Source organism: Passer domesticus, chromosome 11 (assembly GCF_036417665.1).
Source record: "Passer domesticus isolate bPasDom1 chromosome 11, bPasDom1.hap1, whole genome shotgun sequence".
Classification (NCBI taxonomy): domain Eukaryota; kingdom Metazoa; phylum Chordata; class Aves; order Passeriformes; family Passeridae; genus Passer; species Passer domesticus.
In genome coordinates this window covers 17,150,954-17,173,652 of record NC_087484.1, presented here as the reverse complement: position 1 = coordinate 17,173,652, position 22,699 = coordinate 17,150,954, and the positions used below count along the sequence as shown (strand labels likewise).

The following is a 22,699-nucleotide window of genomic DNA, read 5'->3' as shown; positions in this document are numbered from 1 at the left end:
AAGAGAAATACCTCCATGATGAATTCTGGGAGAACACCAGCCACTAACAGCCTGCCTCTTTCCTGCCTATGCAAACAAGCAGCACATATTTTGCCGGGCATTTCTAGGAAGCTTAGAAAAGACAAGCATTCAAACCCAACTGAATTTCAGCAAAAATCATGCTCTTTCTTTTTATTTGACAGCAAATTTTTAAAATGCTAATTTTTTCCTTCAATTCATACCCTATGGATTGTGAGATGCGATTCTCTGCCTGCTTTAGGTCAAACCCTGCTGAGAGCCACATCAAAGTGGCTAATACAGATTAGGAAGTCAAAACTTGGCCTGCAAGCCAGCCGGACAGAGCCCGACAGAGGGGCCTGACAGATGCCCCAGATGCGTCCAGGGGGAGGCTGCCAGAGTGAACTCTGCACAATAGCAGAGAGACAGAAAAGAATAAAAGCTGCATGCTGCCAGCCAGCCTCCTGTGTCCGCAAAGGAAAACCGGGATCAACGGAGAAACCAGCTCTTGGCAGCTTTTCTAAGTGGCTTCCTTTTTATTGTTAGACAAGCAGGACAGGGAGATCCAGGGTCCCAGGTTTAATCCTGCCCAAGGGGATCACAAAGCACAGAAACAAATGCAAGAGGGTTTACCCTGTAAGGGTAGAGGACTTTTTGCCTTCATCTACTCTTGGCCAGGTAATCAGCCTTCCTCATTGCATGGTAGCATATAAATGTGCCTTTGGGCTCACAGCAGAAGCCTAGAATATTTGTTGTCTCAATAGACATCAAACGAGACAGGAATTCTAGAGGGGTTTTGCTACCGTGACAGCTTGCCATCATCTGCTGCAGTTTTTGGGTACCAGTGATCTGAAACCACCGCTCATCATAGAGCTCAATAGCCTCCATCTCTACTTAAAAGTCTAAACATGTCTGTGCACCTTCATGTGCTTACATCATGAGGTCCTTTTCACAGAGAAATCCCAAGATCTGTGTTGGTACAGCTCCCAGCACAGTGGCAGTCCACAAGCAGGGCTCCTGTTTACCATAGAAATACAAATAACAACAAGTGGCTGAGTGACAGATGGCCTGGAAACATTTCTGATGTTTTCAGTGACAATTACCTATTCAGACACTCCAATCAGACTCTCCAAATCACAGTCTAAGGGCAGTTGCAAACAATATTTTACAAACAAACTTTGACCCAGGCTGTGTTCTGATGAACATCCACTTAATTCTAACATACATGATCACCTATAAATGGATTAGCTGATATGTGCAGTGGGTAATTTCACAGTGAATGCTCAGATTGAGATCTTCAAAGAAGAGCCTGCATTTGTCATTAAAATCAAATAATAGCCATGCTGTTCTGCTCAGGTACTGGAATTTGCATTGCTAAAATCCTTGTACTTTATGAAAGTCACCTTCAGCTTGAAAATTGTTTTGTAAAATTCAAACATCCAGAGTTTTGGGTTTTTTTCAATCTGACTGCTCAGGAAAAGAGTTTGCAAAAAGTGTTTCAATCCAAACAAAATCTCATCCAAGCTTCCATACTTTGTTTTGCATTTTTAATCCCATATCACTTGGAATTATTCCTATACTGTCCTATATAAGACACAAAACCACTATTAGTGCCATTAAGATTTTTTTTTGATTGGGATCTAACCCAAGAAACCTAATTACAACGAGGCTCTGTGTAAGGAAGGGTCTAGACCATCTTCTGTCCAACTTGCAGCAAGTGGGACATCATTGCCTGCCTCTGAACAGTAATACATTTAACTAGAAAGACAAATATCAAGCATCTTTGCCTCCAGGAATGTTATTGCATTGGAGACTTCAATTTTCGTTATAATCTGGGACCATCAAGGTTCACTAGGAGGTTTGTGATCTTTCTAAGCAAACCTGGACTTCGTTTTGAATAAAAAATGGGCCTATTTATGGTTTTGCATCAAAGTCATGTGAAATGTCTGGTTTTGCATGGATTCAATTAGAGACAAGCCTAAGGCACAAAAAGTTCAGATCCTGATCAGGATCCAGACCCACCCAAAGCTGAGGGACATTTAGACTGAGTGACTTGGTTCTTGTCCATCTCCAATTCCAGCACGAAAACCAGGTGGGACTGACTTTCAGCAAACCCCTGGTCCTCCCCAGATTTTTGGAGCTTTTCCAGCTTGGCATGTCAGCAGCAGCAGGAGGGCTCCTATGACTTCTGATGGGATCTGAAACCCATGAGACACTGAGTCCCTGCAAACCAAAACCATGGCATCTTCCCAGCTCTCACAATTAAGCTTTAAGCCATAAGAAAAAAAGAAAAGCCAAATTAACAGCCCTATTGACAGTTTTATAGACCCCTGAGGGCTCTGCCTACATCCAAAGACAGTGGGGCTTTTCTAAATTAAAGTGAATTAGCAATCAAGTTCCTAAGAAGGATTCATTTAATAAATTAAAGGGCAGAATTCAAAACAATTTCAAAAGTAATCCCTTGGCCACAAATCATTCTCTGTACAGTGGGAAAATGGAACATTGTCATTCTGAGGCTTGTCTTAATTGGCATTCAGTTGTTTTCCTCTTTTAAAGTAATTGTTTATTATTTTAGTGGGCACCATCTTGTAGTAAACCAATGCTGCCATAAGCTTCATTAGGAACATGATAAACTCCTAATTTTGTCTGATAAACTCAAGTTACTTGGTTAATTTTTGCAACCAGAATTAGGGAGAAAACAGGATCAAATTTACTTCTAGTTCTAAGACACTGAAGGAAGCAAGATTGCCACAATCCTCCTTAGCCTTGGAGTTCATGAAGACACTGAACAAACTTTTGGCTTTCTGAATTCTGTGCTACACATACAACATGGTTTCAGGAGTCTGTTCCCATGATGCAGCTCACATTTTTTAGCAGAACTCTGTCAGGACCAGGCTCTAGCACAAATTATTTTACAGAGTTTCAACTCTCAGTTTAGCAGAAAAGATATTCTCACAAAGTTAAAGTCTACACCACAAATTTCCTGAGAGCTTATATCAAAGTCAATGAAGCTACCATTAGAAGTGACGACTTACTGACTCCCAAAATGCCATTCTCTTTAATATGATTTCCTGTGGTAACACACAATTCACTGGAAGGCCTTTGCACCTATTTAGGAACAGGCAGACTTTCAAATTAACTTCAGTGGAGCCATGACAGATTACAGCAGCAAAGGTTCAGCTGCTCTGTCTTTTGGGTATGTTTCCAATTGATGTCATTTCATGCTTTCAGACCATGGTTGCAACTTGGTGAGAAAGGGAATATTTGCCCTTCTCTTCATTTCACATTTCTCCTTCCAAGCTTTCTCCCCCGCCTTCTCGATTCTGCGCTAGCGGAAAAACCCCAAAATCTAGTTAAAGACTTTTGTGAAAAATGGAAAGAGAGAAGGAGTCATTTGTCTTCTAGAGGGAGAGGCATGTGGTCATGGCACCCACTCAGGATGCTTTAGAGTGGAGAACAGCTGAAGAGTCTAGGAGACCAGTAGCTCCTTCTCTTTTTCCACTCTTCATAAGGTTCAATGAGTGCTTGAAAAAAGACAGATCAAAAACCAGCTGAACAAAAATCCAACACACACTCCAAAATAAGCCCCAAGCCTCTGAGTTTCACTCGCCCACACTCCAAATACCCAATAGAGGGTAGCGAAGCAGATGAAATGCAGGAATTCAGAGGACCTAGAGAGGTCTGGTTACAGGTTTTACCTCAGTGCCAGGGAAAGACATTCCCTTCCTAATGCAGGGACATGCCCTGCTCACAGCAGACAGGACAGGCACTTTCTCCTCTACTCCCAACTAGGAATTCCATCTGGAAAAAGTCAATTTTTTCCGACTGCCAGGGTCTAACAGGAAAAGCATTTTATCTAAAAACCATTGAAGTTTGACTGTTACAGCTCAAGGCTTTTTCTTAGGACCTTCCTCATATATTTTACTAACACAAAATTCACAAATATTTACTGAATATCTTAATTAAAAGGCTGGGACTCTTCTGTTATAACTGCACTGAAGAGCAGCAAGCACATGACTGTTTTCCTGAGCATGCCAAGGCTTTCCATTATGCTGATGTCTCTGGAGCTCAGGACTTTCCAGTGCACAACTTGTGTACTAAATGCACAATTCAGGTCTACAATATTCACACTATACAAATAAAAGTCCAACAGATAATCTCTTTTCTGTCACCTCTTGTCACACTGGTTCCCAGAAATACTCAGTTATCATTGCACATTATATTCCAATCGCCATTCAATGCACACATAATGGGCTTTAGTGAACAGTCATAATTATTATTCCTACAACTATGCCCTTCTCTTCCCTTCCAAAGCATAAGCAAAGTTGCACCGTTCAAACACATCTCTTTAGAAAGTCAGGCAAAGTGCCTCCTAAAGGCACCAGAATAACAGTTTTTAAAAGAACCCTATTCCATTTTTTCTTTTTTTTTTTTTGGCTTGTTTCAATGGGGAGCATCTTAGCGTGGAACTAAAATAAGTCAACACCACGCAGCACAAAAGATTGCAAGGATTTTCTGCAGCATGGGCTTGTCAAAGCAAGTAGGCAGCCTTTGTGTGCTCCGGCACAGCAGGAGCATTCCTCCAGGTCTGAGTGGCGGAGCGCCCCCGGCCACGGCTGCCCTGGGCGCCAGGGTTCCCACACCCAAGGCGGTGGGAAGAGGAGAAAGCAGAGCTGCAGAAGTAGCGTTGTAAATGGGATGAACTGGTCAACACGCTTCTTAGGAAATCCATGGCTTCCAGGAAGGATCACGTGTAAAGATTTACAATACTTCCACATCAAAGGGTTTGACATTGGCTATATGGGTCCTTTCAAAAGAAAGACATGTCTGTCCCCTATAGCATCAACTCTGACTCAGGCAAGAGTGCAAAGACGTTGCTGAGAAACCTACATGTCCATACAAATATAAAGTTTTATCTTTGGATTTAAAAAAGAATTTAAAAAAACACTACCAACAATAATTGAAATAAAATTTCTATTTTCCTTTGCTCCATTAAGGATGCTCAATTTAAGTCTTAGTCTTGCAAAGCGTTCTGATAAATCACCATGTTTTCACAGATTTTCTATTTTCCCTTTACACCTTGCGCCAAGGCAGCTTTAAGGATAATGCCTGCGTTAGGAGCATGAATGGATGACCCTCCCATACACACTGACCCAAAGATAAACTTTGACCTGATGTTTGCTAATAACACTTCTTCTTAAGATGCCTTGTTTCCTTTATGAACTTCTGCTTGACTCTGGGATCTAGAAGCTGACACGCATTAATATACATCTCTGGGTGCCCTTTGACTTGGCCATCAAGACCCTTTGACCCCAGACTTGATTCCTAAACCCTGTCAATTGTTTTCAAGTGGAAAAAACTTATTTTCTAGTAATAATTAATTTTAGACATGTTTTATTAAGCATTTCTTGCCTCTTTTTAACTTGTTATTTGAATTTGAGTATAATTGATGTTTGCTTCATTTAGTGGGTTTCCAGATTAAAAAAAAAAAGGCAAATTTAAAGATACTCCTTTAAAGTTTAGCCTTTTGTTTCCAAGCTTTGTAAAACTCCCAGTAACTCTCAAGCGCTGTGACATTACAAAAACCTCCCCATGAAGAATAATATATTCTAAAAGACTCCTTTCGTGTTTTTCACGTTAGTCTGTGTATTTCTGCAGTTTCACAAATTTTTTCAGATCACTTTATGGCATTTTTCAGATGCAGTCCCACAGCCATAAAAGCCAAAGGCAAAACTTCCATAGATTCCCACGTCAGCAGGATGCAGCCTTTAGGGTGAGGCACTCAGAACCACTTTCTAGCTAACACTTGGTGTTTTTAGACTTAATTCTTGGAAGAACTTTCAGAGTCTACAGTAAAAAAACCAGATCCATTTACATTGACATCTATTCCTCCCCTCTGTACCCTCTGTTCTCACAGCCATACACACACACTGTGCACTAAAAGGAGAGGCTGAGGAGCCCACCGCCAGCCCATCCCCGCCGGCACAGGGCGTGCTGCTGCTTCCTGGTACACTCAGAGTTGGAAATTTCTAATTCCTGGAATCATGTTACATTATGGCAGGAATTGCTGCCCTTCTGCCTGTTTTACATCAGGCCTGAGAGACTGCACAAAGGGAATGAACGCTTTCCAGTGCTTAGATGATGTATCGAGTGTACGTTGTACACACAGCACTACAGCAATCAGCATCTAGGAAGGAACACCAGCAAATAAAAGGCCTCCAGTCTCCAGGAGAAGCCCTGGGACACAGCAAATGAGGGGTTTTAGCAAAGCAAAGTGACTACCTGTTATTTTTGTTCAGAAAATGCAGTATAGCCTCATATTCTAAGAGCTGGCTCTGCTTTCTTGCTAGGCAAAAAATATTTCCCAAAAGCTCTGAGAGAAAAGCAACTTAAAAATTTAAGTTTTGCATTTTATAAAGCAAAATCCAGATAGCACAAACCTACACTCACTGAAGAAATCACAGATGACATACACATCAGGCACTTGCACCACGAAGGAAAAACGTGTCCCAGTTAAATGGAAAAGATGCTCAGGTTCTACCTTCTGCCACGCAGCTAAATTAGACTTCAGTTTAATTGGGTAGGGAAACAGCCAGATAAATGTTATGCTTTCAAGCATCCCACTAGCCCCTGAGGGGTGCAACCCAAGCACCCACCTCATGTCTTCGTTCCCCTGGCTGACAATCAGGAGTGGCTCAGGGCAGTGTCCAGCCTCAGAGCACACTCATCTCATGGACAGAGGGGACTCAGTCACACACACAGCACCTAGGAAACTCTACAGGCAAGCAGCAAAAATCAAGGATTGGGGTTTTTATTAAATCCTTATGCACATCTGAGAAGACCTAAAATGCTCTTTCCTCCTTCCAAAAGAGAACATAACCCAAACAATGTGGGGTTTGGGGTTTAATGGCTCTCTTGGATCAGGCAAATGGACAGATTTCTGTAGGACAAAACCACGAGTAGAGACAACTGTAACAAAAAATGAAAATTTGTTCCAAGCAAGGCCCTGGCTGCAGCACCTGTCCCACCAAGGCATATTGCAGCCAGGGCTTGCTTGGTTTGAAACAAAAATCTAAGGAGAGAACAAAGTTCCTCAAAACTCATGCAAATCAGATTTGGGTAGATACCCCAACTCTCCAAGTTTCCACCAAACTGGGTATTCAAACCCCAAGTGGTTTGCTGTATGTTCAGATAATAGGTAACACATATCATGGGACTTCAGTGCTTTCTGTTTCCTTTTGTCAGCTCAGGTGACTCCATCCAGCCATCCTTCTTTTGCTCTGGTCATAACATGAAGACTGTGGCTTCCTTATACAATCCTATTGTCCAATTTTACCTTGGCAGAGCCCATTGAACTGGTATGCTATCCAGCAGGAGAGGGAACAACCCCTCTGGGACATGCACTGACCTTCCTTGCTCTGGGCAAATACAGCTGCCCCAGGGAGTGAGAACAGTGCACTTTCCATTTGTAGCAGAAGAAAGAAGTTTAGATAATATTGGAAACAGCTAAAATCAAAGGAGAGAGATGACGGACACAGCCCACTAGCCAACCACACCTAACAGGACTGCCACTGCCACAGATCCTGGTCCAAGTCCAGCTGGAGATACAGGCAAGGCAGCTTATACCAGCTCAGGCTCTATGCTCCTTCTCTATTTTCAGCTGATGAAATGGTACTTTGTCAGTCTTGATATATTCAGAAGGATCCCTATAAAGTCTTACCCCTCCTGTAAGAGCAGAACCTGTTAAAACTGAACTAATTTAATTTATGGCTTTGACTTCAATGAACTACAGATAAAACCCTATGGACATCAGGAGGGACCCATACAAAGCAATGGTCAGTGGTTCTGTACAGTTATTCCAGCTGGAATTCTTAGACAGTGAAGTGTTCACACAGTGTCATTTTTTCTATTACTATGTAACTTCAAAACAGTGCTATGTCTAACATATACAAGAATTCCTCTTTTTTCTGCTCCTAAAAAAGAAAATACAGTGGCCACTATAAAAGAAAAGATGATATTTCTTCTTGTATGATGGCAATCCCTCCATACAAGCACAACCGCACTGAATAGCCTTTTAGATTATTTGTTAGACTGAAGTTCAAAGGAGGGTGCAATGTAGCCAGGAAAAAAAAAAATAGTCCCTCTGGTTAAAATTTAGCATGCAAGATCTCAACAAAAGTGATTTTTTTGACTGTGCCAACGCTTTTGTTTTCTCAACAACAGCAACAAAAAATTGTTTCTTCCTTCTCCTCCACAGTAAACCATTACCAGCTGTTGATGGAGTATTTTTTTAACATGCGTTAAGTCATATTGTATATTGTCCATTTCATGTGTGTGGAGCATTTTTTGCTACAAATCCTTTACCATGTTAAACCAAGTGTACCACCCAATCTTGCTACACAGCTTAAGGCTTGTGAACACAAGTGGGATCCCACCAAACAGGATCATGCTGGAGACTGCATCTACATTTACACAAAGGTGGTCACAGCAGCACCCGCAAACCGATGCAAACCTGTGCAGTAGATTTAACCAGTACAAAGCAACAGCCACTCTTTCCAATTAAAATCCATTCACATTAAAAACAGGCAAAAAAAAAAAGGAAATATAAAAATACCTAGAATAAAAGAGCACCTCCAAGATGCAAGTAGCTCGGTGGTGTTGCAAAACTTCACATATTTCAAGACTGTTCTTGCCACACACTTCTGCTCGTGACTTATTCTACAATCTTCTGCATCATCTGGATCAAGGCCAGAACACTTTCTCACATTGCAAATTCATTATTATTTCCTTGTTTCAATAATTTGACAATTTAATGCAACTATGAAGATAAATTCAGGAATCTCTTCGTACGCCAGGACTTTAAAATATGCCTGTTTATGGGCACATCCATTTGGGCAAATAAAATAAAATGCTTTTCATGTGCAAATTCGGGCCAGTGGAAAATCAAGCCCCATGGGGATAATTTAACCAACAATACCAAAAAAAATCGTGAGGCAAATGTGAAACTTTGTCCTTAATTTACCCTGTTAGGGCAAAATAAGGCAGGAATCTCATACCATGTGTGCTACGTCGCTTAGGTAAAACAGCATATGCTAAGTTAGAGGAGTTGCAGTCTTGGCTCTTAATCTCATTGTTTATTGTGGTTTAAAGTCTGACCCTTAACATTATGTGTGGTTTAAAACTATATTTGGAGGAAAGATCGAAAACGACGCTCCAAGGTTTGTAAATGTGTTTGTCTTTAAGGTTTGTTCCAGAGGAAACCATGCGTGTCTTAGCTCGCTCCATAAGCAAACCCTTACACGATTTTAAACATGCTAATGCTCACATTCTGCATCTCAGGTTAATCGAGAAGGGTTTTTTGTTGGTTTTCTACTAGCAGCTTGCCTACAATCCACCAACCCACCACTCTTTATGTATATATGTTGAATAATTATGAAGCTGTGAGTATTTATCACCTTTTCTGAGCAGTAAGCAGAAAGAAATACAATACTATTACTTCCAGCTACTGGCTTTCCCAAGATAATTAGGTAACACAGTGGACTGAAGCCTTGGTTAGCCCAATGCTGTTCAAGTTAAGTGATTGACATGCCTCTGTCTGGCTGCTCTATTAACTGTTTCATTTTGTTGCTATTTGCAGTTTGCTTGGCTAATACTTCGAACAAATACAGACTGTTTCTTTAGCCCCTTTTTTCTCTTTGACCTTCTCCTGCCCATTTTCTTTGAGTCACTTCAAACTGCCTTGAAAAGGCCTGTTGAATGTGCACAGTCCATCAGAGTCCCAGGTTCATCCCATTCCTTGCCCTGAATGCTCTACTTCAAAGATGGGCCGCATTCTTTAATTGCCCTTTGAATTAATATCAAAGGGTCACAATGCGAGTGCCAGAAGAGAAAGAGGCTTTAATGAAGCAAAGAGCTGCCATTCATTTGCAGATAAGCACGTTTTTATGCCTGACTGGTCACCATGGCTAAATGCTGGGTGAAGAGGAGGCAGGGCAGGCAGCGAGGCTTTTACTTAAGTGGTGATTAGTTCAAACAAACAAGAGTAAACAAATAAAAAACAACGCAAACATCCCCACAACAGAAAATAAGTTAATATGGCTGAATGTGTTAAAAAAGCATCAACATCCCATTGTGTTCATAAGGCCTTAACCCTTGGCAAAATGCTGGGGTCCAGCTCAGCCTCTGCTTGCTTCCCTAACCCTCCACAAAAAAGCACTTTAGGGTTTAAACTTTCACCCTTAGACTCACACCAAAGAAACAAATAGTTTTAATATGGTTCTTTCCAGGGTTATAAAGAAATGGAATCAGCAAGTTAACTTCGCTTATTTTTTTATGAGACAAAGCACATTCAGTAGTTTGCATTTTAGTGCCTAGGGAATAAAAAAAGTCTTTACTTAAATTATTACTGATTTACATTTTCCTAATTAATTCAGCACTGTGTTAAAATGTGTGGCTGTTAACTTTCTTAATTGCCTAAAGGTCTCGAATATTTTGTTTTAAATTATAATACTTGGGGATTTTTTCAGGTTGACTTGATAAGTTTTGATTATTTGAGACTTAGGAAGCTGCGCTAGGAAAACTTACTGAACTTCTTAATTCTGCCTATGAAGTCTTCTACTTTCGCTTTAAAATAGCAAGAATATAAAATTGAAATTAGAAGCTTCAACATAAAATATAATGTAATATAATTACAGCCATAATGCAAGTACACAGAAACAAGAAGTTCCCAGGTGTCCTCTTTATAAATTCTGACTTATTATTTATAGACTCAGACTTCTCTTTACACAGAAATAATTTACTTAACAAATACAAGGTTGTTTCCTTGCAGAAGAATTACTCCCCCATGAAAGAGGATTAGCTATACTCATAACAGTGTAAAAGTGACTTATGAGTGCATTCACACCAGGAATTGTGCTGGTATCTCCCATAACTAAGAAGGTTGTAGGAGTACAAACAACCTGGAAAAAACACAGACCACATTTTTAGCCTCACTTCTTCCAAAAGGGTTTTTTATTAATATTTCATCCACTCAAGCCTAATTCTGTGTGCAACCTGCCACAAAATTTTCCCTCACCAACGCTTCCTGGGATTTTTTTTTTTTTTCACTCCTCCACTGCTGCCCTACCCCTGCCTTGCTTAGCAGGAGTGTTCATCACCCCAACCCTGGATCCGAATCTTTCTTACTCACCAGAACGTGGAGAACTTTGACCTTAAACATCCAGCTGGAAACTCAGTACTAACAAACTCTGGAAAAGCATCTTGCATTTGTGAAGTGGAGAGAAGCAGCACAGTAATGAAAAACATGCAACAGAAGAAAAGGTCTCAGCCGCAGAAGAGGGACAGGAGAGACTTGGAGGTTTCACTGCCAGCATCAGCATGGTTAAATTGCTCTTTTTTTGGAATACAAAGCCATATGTTGAGCAGCCTGCTAGAAAACTGCTCAACTGCACTGCATTACATTAACGGTACTACTGAAATTTGGATGGGGTTTTTTGAGCTATCCTGGTCTGCAATCCTGCTTTAACATTAGTCAAGACCCTCAAAACTCTGGATTAACGCTGTGATTTATTTAATTTAATGTTAAACACTACTGCTGCAGTGCTTCTCTAACACCTGATGCTCCTCTTTCAGAAGTGTTATATTTTCTAACACGTTTTTTTTAAAAATATTAGCTAATTTATTTTCCCTATATTTTCCATACTTCATATTATTAATTTCACTCTTCTTCACATATTCACAGGCAGCTCTGTACATTAGGCTAGATTGCACTGTTAGCTGTCAACATAAAACATCCTGCCCCACTTGGATTCCTCTTCTAGAAATCACAGCCTCGGAAGGGCACTGGCAGTAAAACTGCGTCACAGTAACTTAGAAATAATCATTTATATGCCACCTCCACTCGTAGAACAGCAATGTTTCCCAGATGCAGTGCACTTCAGAGCAAGGCTGTGGGTGCACTGGGGACAGCAAGTTGAGAAGCAGTCTGACACATGGCAGGAGCTCTGGGCTGGAGGTGGAAAAGCTGTTCCCAAGGGTTGCTCCAGGCTGAGGGACTGCTCAGCTCCCAGCACTGAACCACACACCCCGCAGCCTCCTTCACGCCACAGCCCCACAGGAGGCCAGAGATGGCTTGGTTTGCTCCACAAGGCAAAGGTGAGGCTCAGATTCAGGCAGCAGGGACTCCCAAGGTGGCACAGCCCCAGCACCAGGAGGAACAAGGGATCTCACCTGTGACAGACACCACAGTGCCATTACAGGAGCTGAGACCTGCATTTTGACCCCTATCAGGTCACAACCAATAAGTCACATCCACACACAGCCCAATTGCCACAATTATTACATTACTGAAACAAGCACCAAACACACAGGCTGTCCTCTCTTAACCAGCAGTACAGTGGGGTTTGTAGCCTGTAGAGATCTTTGATACAAACTGCTCTTATTCATTATACACAGTCTAGAAATGCAGCAAAGTGCCACAATAATTCCTGACTATAATGTATAAATTACACATGCAAAGCTACAGCACGACTCCCCAACAAGGATACATAAACTTTCCATTTGGAATATGTTTAAGAATCAACCCAATAAAACAAAACAAATAGCTTAGATGCTTTCCATCTTTCAAATTTTGGTAAATTGCTTTACCCTTATACATTAACCCCCAACAATAAACTGGGGGGAAAATTTATTTCCCTACTAAATTTATTCTGTATTTTGTCCAATCTGTCACTCCAGCCTCTATCAGTACATAAAACATACATAGTGTTATGATAATAGCAGTTCTAGAATAGCCTAATGCTGGGCAAACCAGAAAAATATTAGTCAAGCCATCTAACATATTCACTACCATAAAAACAGATAAATCACTACACTTTGTGAAGCAAAGGGACCATTGATTATTGTCATTATCATTATTGAATTATCAAGAACCACCATAAAATTTGAAACATAAGCAAATGGATTTGTTTTGTATTACATCAGTTCTTAGCTGATACAAAGCAGAACAGAGCCATTCATAGAGACAAACCACTTCACGCTGGACAGGGGCATGCACACAACCAGCCCTGCTCCCCTACAATTACTGTCCTTCCAGCACTGCCTGGGGCATGCGTGTTCCTGGACAATATTTTCCTGAAAATTGTGTGACAAACACCACAAGACCGTTTTGTAACAACTGGATTCAGCTATTCTCTGCTTTTTGTCATTTATAATATTATTTCTGGTTTTGGTTTTCATGTAAATAGCTTCACCACCACGCTTGAATGTCTGATTATCCAGCTTTTTTTATTATCTGCAACTTCAGTAGTAAATCCTATACAAAGTAATTCAATACTGGCAGTTGGTTTATTACTGTTACTAAACAAAAAGAAAAAAGAGCTTGGAAGAAATTAAATACATAAACTGAAAAAAATAAACCAAAATACTTTAGGCTTAATAAGCACCATCTAATCTTATCTTCAGGGAATTGACTGAAAGTAGCCAACTTAAACCTTGAAGAACAGCAATCCCCTACCATCTATGTCCTGTGGGTGGAAATACAGTCCCAAAAGTCAGATAATCTGCTCTTTGCTACCAAGAGTGCCAACACTCCTGGGGTTTATGCAGAGCCTGATGTAGATGGGCACATCCTCTTTCATCTCCTGCCTCAAGCCCTACTTGCTGCCAGACATTTTATCAAAACTTTTAGGTTGTCTTTAAGAGCCCAGGATGTTTCTGGACAGAAGATCAATGAAACCAAGTCTGGCATTTTTTGTTGTTGTTTGTTTTTTAAGAGAAAAAAAATCTTAAAAGATTGTTGAAGCTAAAAACCAAATCAAATCTTAGAAAACATATAAATTCAAGGACAAGTTTGAATTTCCAGCAAAACTTCAAACTATGGGAAAGCACCCAGATAAACTGAGCAGTGCAGTCAGCATTGCAGCTCCCCTGCAGGACAGCTGCTCTCCCAAAGCTGCTAGTTCTAACTGCACAGTCCTGGGAAGCACCAAAAGACTTCTGACACATTTTAGGAAGTTTCTGTACTGAATTTTTATTTCATAAATTTCAGTCTTCTTATTTAATTTCAAGACATGCTAAAATTCTGAAGAAAGGGATTTATATGTGTTTGAAATTTTTCCCCTACAAGTTTCATACTACATCTGGTTAACCTTAAGACTAAATTAACAAAAGGGATTGGAGGTTTTTGGTCTGGAAATGTTCAGTGACAAACTTTTCAGAAAACAAACACTTCAGACAGTTACAGAACAGCAGTGTCTAGCTTTCACACATACAACACAACCTAATTTTCTTAAAGGAAAATTAAAAGCTGTACAGTAGAATGAAAATGTGACCATATGTTAATTCTTTAATCTTAAAAGACCACTGGTATGGCCCCAAAGCACATGCTCTAATATAATCTGTCCTGTGCTCAGCCCAGAGGGACCAACCCTACTCCCACCAAGGCAGCAGGAAACTCACACTGACCTCAGTAAGAGGAGGATTCTCCAAGAGCAGCTCCCAGACAAGGATGGCAGTGCTGAGATGCTTTTAATCAAACTACCATGTGGGAATTCAGAGAATACTTCATTTGTCCCTGTGCCCAAACAAAAGCCATCATTTGAATCACCACCATTTGAAGAGTTAAAGGAGAGGGAGGAGAAACCCACCTGAAAAGCTCTTCTCCACTTACTACCCAAAGCACAGGTATTTTGCATAAACTCTACTTTTTTTTTTCCCCCCACTATTAGACCCCAGCAGATCCCAAAACCTTGAGGTCATTTTTTCTTATCCACCACCAAGAGCAAGCAGCAAATACTGTGCAAGCTAATAGGATTTAAACAGCAAAATAAACAGGATCCGAATATTTCCAAACAGCTATCTGCTGAAGGTCTCAATAGAAAACATTTGTTATGAGATTTTAAGAATTTGCATAATTTTGGGGAATACTTTGTTTTCAAAGTAATTCTCTTTTTCACCTGCTTAGGACTTGACCATGTATGGCTTTAGTTAAGTTTTGTTGATGGCAGCTCATGTTTAACCAACTGTTTTTAATTTACAAATTAAACTTGTCAGAAGTAGAAATCCTTCCCTTGGAACCCTTCCAATATGTCAAGAATTAATTCTAATGAAAACGGCATTGCCTAAATGCAGGATGGCCAGTTACTTACTTTATTTACACAAAGTCCTTCTCAGTTTCTTTGATAAAAGCAGCTAAATCTTTTTCCTCTTTCATGTTTTGTCAGCACTTGATTCCTTTTGTCCCCTGGCTATTTGCCTAGCTGTGGACAATAAGGCAGGAAGAATAGAAGCAGATTGTTGGAATGGCCCTCAATAAACCTAATTATGACATGTTGACTGCACTCACCATGACATATTCAGGAGATCCAGGCTTATTCAATTACCCTTGCCAGGTTTCTCTTTCAGACCTAAAGTTATCCTTTGACTGTTTGTATTTCTGAACAGTATTCATGTTCATTGTGAAAGAAAATCCCCTGGACTTTGAGGGGTTTCTAAGTTGATGCTGTTATTGTAGCTAATTTTTATTAACTGAATGATAACATGATAAAGAAATAGACTTTTGTTATGTAATAAGAACAAATCAGTGTGTGCTTAAAGTTACACCTTTCTTTCCTCTTGTTTCCCCCCTGCAGAAGACTGGCAGCACCCATAACTTGAATTAATAAACAAAACTCATTTCTCAACCTGTATTTAAATTTGAAAGGCACTGAATATAGCCTCACTGAAAACTTCTGGCAGCCCCAGAAATCTTCCAAAATCAGAAAAACTCCACATCCTTTTCCCCACAAACCTTTTTATCCCCAACACCCAAAAGCCACAGAGGTGCTCAGTACTGTCAGCACCAGACCATCTTTCCACTCACACCTTCACACCAAGAGATATTTAGTCATCTGTTTGAAACAGTGTAGACAGATTTTTTAATTAAAAGTCGGGCTACACATTACGGGAGAAATTTACTCCATGGAAAAACTGTTCAGGGATCATACCAACAGTTTCTGCAAAACCGCTTTGGAGAGGCTGTGTGTCAAGTGGACAAAAGAATGAAAAAATGAAAGAATGCTAAAGGGAGGGAGAGAAAGAAGCAGCCCCAATCAAACTCAGCTTATACGTCAAGCAGCTTTAACAGAATTAATATTCATGTCTGTATTCCAAACCACTGCACAGTCATAATTAACTGCTTTGCTGCTAAGTTGTCTGCTATTTCCCTCAACAGCTCCTATGATTTTAAATTAATAAAACTCTGCAAAACAAACTAAAAAAAAATATTACTGTTATTGCATTAATTGTTTTTTTCTAAGCTAAGTGCAAACCAAATTTCCTCAATACTAACGCTGCACTGCACGGGTGGGGAAAATATGTTGGTCTGGTGCAAATGAGTGCTCCTACTGTTTGCTGTGACAGCCTCTTTTTCCTCGGAGGGACTGTCCCAGCTGGGCAAGTCCGGGCTCGGGGGTCCTTGCTGCCAGCTCTGGTGCTGCTCCCCCTGTGCTCAGCAGCACCACAAAAATCCCTCCCGTTCTTCCCCCTGCCAGCTTCTGCACATCCCACGGGCTGAGTGACCTGTGCAAACCAGAGCCCGAGTGCTGGGGCAAGGAAAAGTGAAAAGATTGTTTCTGACGTTTCTTCTCAGTCAGCTCTCTAAAGGACACTGTGGAGTGAGCAACTGTCCCTAAAGAATTTGAGTATCTCAGCATTTGTTTTCCTTCTGGTTAAGAGAAATCTGAATAAGTCTCAACAGTAGAAAACTGCAGAGGAAAATTGTTTTTAAATGCATTCAGAATAATAATCAGGTCTTTAATCTTCGTTTTCTAAGAATAATTTTTTTTTTAAATGACAAACAAAATTTTAAAATTAACAAACAAAAATATTTAGTTCTGCCAAAAGTTGAAAAGAGTGATTTTATGTAGCCTGACTTCTTCCTTTTGTTTTCTTTAGAACAAAATGCTGCCATAATTGTCATGATTTGACAGAGTTTCACATTCAAAGGACTCGTATCTTCCCAGCCGAAAAAACAGTTCTGAGATCTCCAGAGCAGCACAACCTCCAATAGTATTTAGAAAGACAATAGCACCAAGTAACTGAAAGGATATTAGCAGTGTTCACATGGAGGGGTGCCAGAGGAATGTCTGGAGGATATAACCTACTTTCCTAAATTATCTACCACACAGAGCATATCCATAGGATTGGTTTTTGTTTGAAATTCGAGGGTTGGAGGGGGTTGTTTGTTGCTCTGTTTTATTTTTATTTTAATTTGGAGACTTTAATGGGTGCTGACAGCAAGCCCTCTGAGCAGTAAAAGAAATGTTTCTTAATATGCATAAAATCCTCCATTTGCATTCTTTTACTAATAAAAAGAGGTACAGCTTTGCTTAAATAGTTACAAATTCATCTTTTGTACCAAGTACACGAATTTCTTCTGGCTGCACAAACAATGTGCCTGGCCAGACCTAGCTCTGAAACCCAGCTTCAGTTTGTGTGTATCTGCAGAATGTGTGTGAAATGTGACACAAAGATAGAACAAGCAGAAGTTACTAAGTATCATTCCTCAAAATCTGCAATATTCCTTAACAATGCATTCAGGAGACTGATATCAACAGGCACTGATATCACACTGAAGTGTGCTTTACCACCTTATTGCTCCAGAAGCTGCATTAAAAGGGACCAGAAATCATTCAAATTCTCCCCAAAATAGAATATTGTTGATTCCATCACTTGTTCTATATTATTAAATAGAATGAGATGCTCTATAAAGAGTAGCTATTATCCCCCAAGAAAAATTAGAAAAATAACTTAATCTTACAACACAAATAATCCAATGTCTGCCTGTACATCCTACATGACTTTGCTCAGGAAAGAGTCATCAGTTATTCAAACTACAAAATGTTCCATTAGCCAGGTTGAGATCTCCTATATTCCTGGAAATCAAGGAATCCATCTGATTTGATGCTAGGTCCACGATCTGATCTAAAAACATATTCTATACTGTAGCACTATTTTCTGACAGTTTATTGGAAAATCTACCTGAAAGTACAAATTTGTAATTCCTCAGTCCACTATTGCTTGTTCCACAGAGTCATTAAGACAATGTCTCAGATTATGTTGGTTTACTCTTTGTTACGAGCCAAAATAAACAAAGGAGATTAAAAATTGTTATTTTACTAAAATTCAAATCGGGATACACAGCAACTACAGAAATATACAGGAAAAAGGAGATAATAGCTGAATCTACATGTACTGAAGCTGATGCTGAGCTCTTTACTCAGCTCAGCTCCCCCTGCAACCAAGGACAGAGACAGATAAATGCCCAAACATCTCCTGAATATTTGTGTGACAGAAACTTGTTAGACAAATTTTCAAGTTTGTATTCTATTTTGATATCTTTAGAGATTTATTCCACAAGTGCCTGTGGCACTCCATGACTGATGAACGTCAGATAAAGTGGCAGCAAAATAAGAATTACTCCTGCTCCTTAACTTTCCCCATCTCAATCTTTAACAAAGAGAGACCACTTCAATTTTGGAGAAGAAACAGGGTAAAAATAACACCCTGAATTTATCTAGATTTTTTCCAGCAGGAAAGTCAAAGGACATCTATTATTTTATAAAAACTAATACTGTGGAGATGAGACTCCAGAGATATTATCATGGTCAAAAATGTTCCATTCACATTGTAAGAGTCTAAAATTTTTCCAGGAAAGTAGGAACCAAATTCTTTCATTTCCCAAATATGTTTTAAGCTCTGTACAGCTGATGCAAAACAAGGACTATTACTTATAATGGTCTAAGACTCTCAGTCCGCAACACGACAAAAATCCAAAATGCTCCTCTTTCCCTTACTTTTGAAAAACTAAAAACCTGCTGACAACATTCTACCAAATTCAATTCTATTGTCCTGTTTTCAGCTATAAATTGTATTTATTCTTTCACCCCTTTCCTGAAATGAAAGATAAAATTCAATGTAAGTGAATATTCATATACTTGATTTTCAGGGAGTTCGATGGCATTGGATTATGCTCAAAGTTTAAAAAAAAAAAAGATTGGTTGCAGGATTGCACATTTTAAATTTATTACCAAGTACCATTGTTTCAAATGCCCATTTTCCACAACTGCGTGTCTTCATTGTGTGAAACACCCCTTTGCTTTGCTAAATGAAATTTTCTCAGCAGTGAAGCTGAACTCACCTGAAATAATTTTTTCACTTAAAGAATTTTTCCTCACTATGTGTGCAAACACTTACACAGAAAATTTAAGCCAGCCAACACTAATCTGGCTTTTCTGCCACCTTTCACTGAAGGCTTCAAAGCAGCTCATAGGTTGTGTCTAGATAAGTCATGCAATGCACTCCTAGAGAATATCACAACTGCTGCTGCTGTGGGCAAATAATTTCTTTTGAACCTAACCTTCAGAGAAGCCCCATTTCCTTCAAACAGCCTGACTGAAGCCAAGGGTGCCTGAGCACGTAGGGCAGGCTCGAGCCAAGAGACAGAGCATGCAAACAGAGATCTTCCACATCATCCCAAAGACTTATTTTCCATTCTTGCAGCCATCAACTCAAACACACCATGAAACAGTTACTGGAACACAGTATTGCCAGCTTGCTCATAATTACTGGTTCTTCTTCCCTGCCTAATGCATAGCTAAATGAATGAGGGCTGGCATGGGAAGGGACTCGAGTCTGGCAGAAGTGGATGATCAGGATAGGAACACAGAGAAAGCACACAAAAAATCCCACAGCCTCGTCATTGCAGCAGTCAAGTCCCAAATCCAGGCTTGCACCACAAACACTTTGAGAACATCCTACGTGGCCCTTCCCTGAACCTCAGAAAAACTGCTACAAATTTCCTGAGAAAGGAACCCAGCACTGCTCGCACAGCTTTGCTCAGCCCCTGGCTCTGGGGCAGCACAAGTGGCACCCACGGATGGTCACACTCTGCTCATGGCCATGGGCTGGCAGAGGGGTCACCCACTCACCTGGGCAAGCATTTCTCCACTATCAGAGACAAGATGCTGCAGGGTTTCTTTTGTTCCAGAAGGGGCCTGGCTTTCCCTACCCCATCCCCCAGAAAGTGAATAGCCCTGTGTGCATCAACAGGAGCATCAGCCCTGTTTGGGTTTGCTGTACAGACTGCCCTGCTTTGTGCTTCTGGGAACTCGAAAGAGCTGCTCTCTCCATCAGACATCCTCTGGTTTCTCTGGTGTGTGTCTGCTTTGAACAAAGACTGATGTGACACACAGAGTGCTCTAAAGTAGTGCCTCAGAACACAGCCTCACAGGTAACACTAAAACTGCTCCTTAAACCCATTTTAACATGAGATAAATCACTCTAGAGTGCAGTATTCAACATAAATAAATTTCCAGCCAAAATAAAACATTTTAAAATTAATAAAATGAAATTATTATATAAGGTCAATTTGAAGAGATTTCTCTGGATGCTATTTGGTGCTTCTCTTTCCTATATTAGAGAAGCATCTCCTTTACCAACCCTGACCCTCTCCATACATACTTGCAGACATGAAATTTGGTTGCTGTTTTAATGCACAGCAGTTATACCCTTGGACCACTCATATTAAAACACATTGGGGCTGGTTTTTCCACCTTAAAAGCAAATTACAGTGTATGAATAATGAGTATTTTTTAGAGGCAGAGAAATGGATCATCTTCCCCCTCCATCTGGCATGGTGCCTTTCCAGCAAGGCAGAAGTGGAATTTGAGACCTCTTTATGAATAAGCAATAAAAGACTCATGAAATGGGATGGTTTAGCAACTTCCAAAAACGCAAATCTGGAGACAGAGATGGCTGAGGCTGGGTACCTCAGTTTGCACATGACTTATTGCAGCAGGAGAGCTCCAGCTCCCAGCACAAACAGCTCTCCCCATCTCTACCTCGAGAAGAACCTGTCAGGAAAGAAAGAGCCAAGCAAGTGTTCACATTGGCCTTTGAAGTTCTTCCTTGGCTGACTGATGCTCGCCCATACATAACTGGAAGAAAAGACTTCCATTGTGCAGCTCTTTACTCCAAGTGTATTATTCTCCAGACAAAAGCTTTCGAGTCTTAACTTTTAAACACACCTCTCTTTAGGGTACACTGTTTCTAACCCATAAAGTCTTTTTCTGTTCATTTAAAAAAAGAAAAAAAAATAGCTTTCTCCCCCTCCAGCAATCTACTCTGCTTGTTAGTTTTTTTGCAAAAGGATGCCACAAAGCAGCCAGCAACAGAACAGCCAGCTCTCATTCCCAGAAATACAGTATTATTTCCTCAGCACTGTGTCCCATGGCTCACCCAGCCCAGCTTTAAACATGAAATACAGCCATTGTAGGAACTCCCTGGTTTTAGACGAGACCTGGTGAATAATCACCCTACTGAAAACATCTCCAACATCTGGCAACTTGCTGCTATTTGCAGGGGCTGAGCGCTGGGTCAGGCAGGGATGCAGGAGCAGGGCAGGGGGTTAAGCAATGAACATGCTCAGCACCTGCTTGCTCTCTGCCTGATTCTAATCAGTATTCTCCTCTCATGCCCAGGAATGCTAGAATTCCTCAGTTTCCTCAGAAAAACTCAAAACTTTTTCTGCCTCAAGGAAAGGAGAGGAGGAGGGGAGAAAGAAAAAACAAAGAGAGAGACGGGAAAAAAAACCTTTCTGTTTAGGGTCTGACCAAATTTCATTAAAGACAATGCAAGTCTTGCTATTAAATTCAATGGGCCTTTTTTCAGATTTATGAGCAATCTCGCATGCTTGACACTATTAATTAGAGGAATTAGTGGTGCTAAGAAAGAAGAAAAACACACAAAACCAACCTATAAATTTACTGTTTAAGGAATAGACTGTAACAATACATTTTTCCTTGAAATTTTGGAAATCGGTAAACAATATTTGTTTCACCAACTTTAGAAATCAAATCTTGCCTTCCTGCAAGCTGTACTGCAGTTTTTAGATTTAAAACTTTTCTTTTTTTAAGACCTGATGACAAGTTTAAGCCAGTCTATCAATTGCAACTGGCTCCCTGTTTTTTTGTCTCATAACTTCATATCCAAGTTGCTGGACTATTTCTCTTTGTTAAGAATAATGCTTATAAAATAAATTACAGATTTCATTTCATAACAGTTTAAAAACAAACCAAAGTACTTTATCTCTAGTCAGCCTGTGTAACACAAAATCCCACCACTGAGAAATGTATTCTCTTGCATAAGGATGGAAAGCTACAGTTTTAAACTATAAATACTGGCAGTGTACAACAAAAGAATGCTGAAGGCATGATTGCTGTCTCCTTTTCCTGCTCAGGACGTGTTTCTGTTTTAACAAGTACAACAGTAAAAAATAAATGTAATTTTCAAAGAAGAAAAAAAGTTTTAACAGTTATCCAGAAAATGCATATTTTTAGTGCATTTTCTGGATAATTTTAGAATGCAAGAGCAGTTGTAGAAGAGAAATCAGTGCAAGCCCTGGGTGCCCAGTCACAACCACATAAATTTCAAGCATTGAATACTTTCTTAGAACCAATGATTATCCATACATATTATTGAATAGATTTTTCACACCACATATTTGAGAGAATTGCAGGGTATTCATGGGAGTCTCAGCAAAAAAATATGTATCAATTCCTGCTGCACTCCAGTAAATACATGGTGGCTCAGAGCCTCAGCATAAATTGAGGTAACACCTCTAGATTCTTGGACTTAATCCCAGACCAAACTAGCTACTGATCTG

At 40.1% G+C, this 22,699-nt stretch overlaps 1 protein-coding gene across 14 annotated transcripts in view; it reads right to left on the bottom strand.

Annotated features, from left to right (window-relative positions):
- Positions 1 to 22,699, bottom strand: part of PAX3 (paired box 3) — a 73,389-nt gene that overhangs the window by 34,865 nt on the left and 15,825 nt on the right. For 2 of the 14 annotated variants that reach the window (XM_064386006.1, XM_064386014.1), the window contains exons 1-3: positions 15,144 to 15,278; positions 14,461 to 14,569; positions 932 to 1,014 (exon numbers count right to left, since the gene is read on the bottom strand). The exons of 4 other annotated variants lie outside the window; for them this stretch is intronic. The gene's annotated coding sequence lies outside the window, so the exon portion shown is untranslated. Of the gene's footprint in view, positions 1 to 931; positions 1,015 to 14,460; positions 14,570 to 15,143; positions 15,285 to 22,699 lie in introns of those variants that run through there. 8 more of the 14 variants (XM_064386007.1, XM_064386015.1, XM_064386005.1 and 5 more) reach the window with 6 other exon arrangements.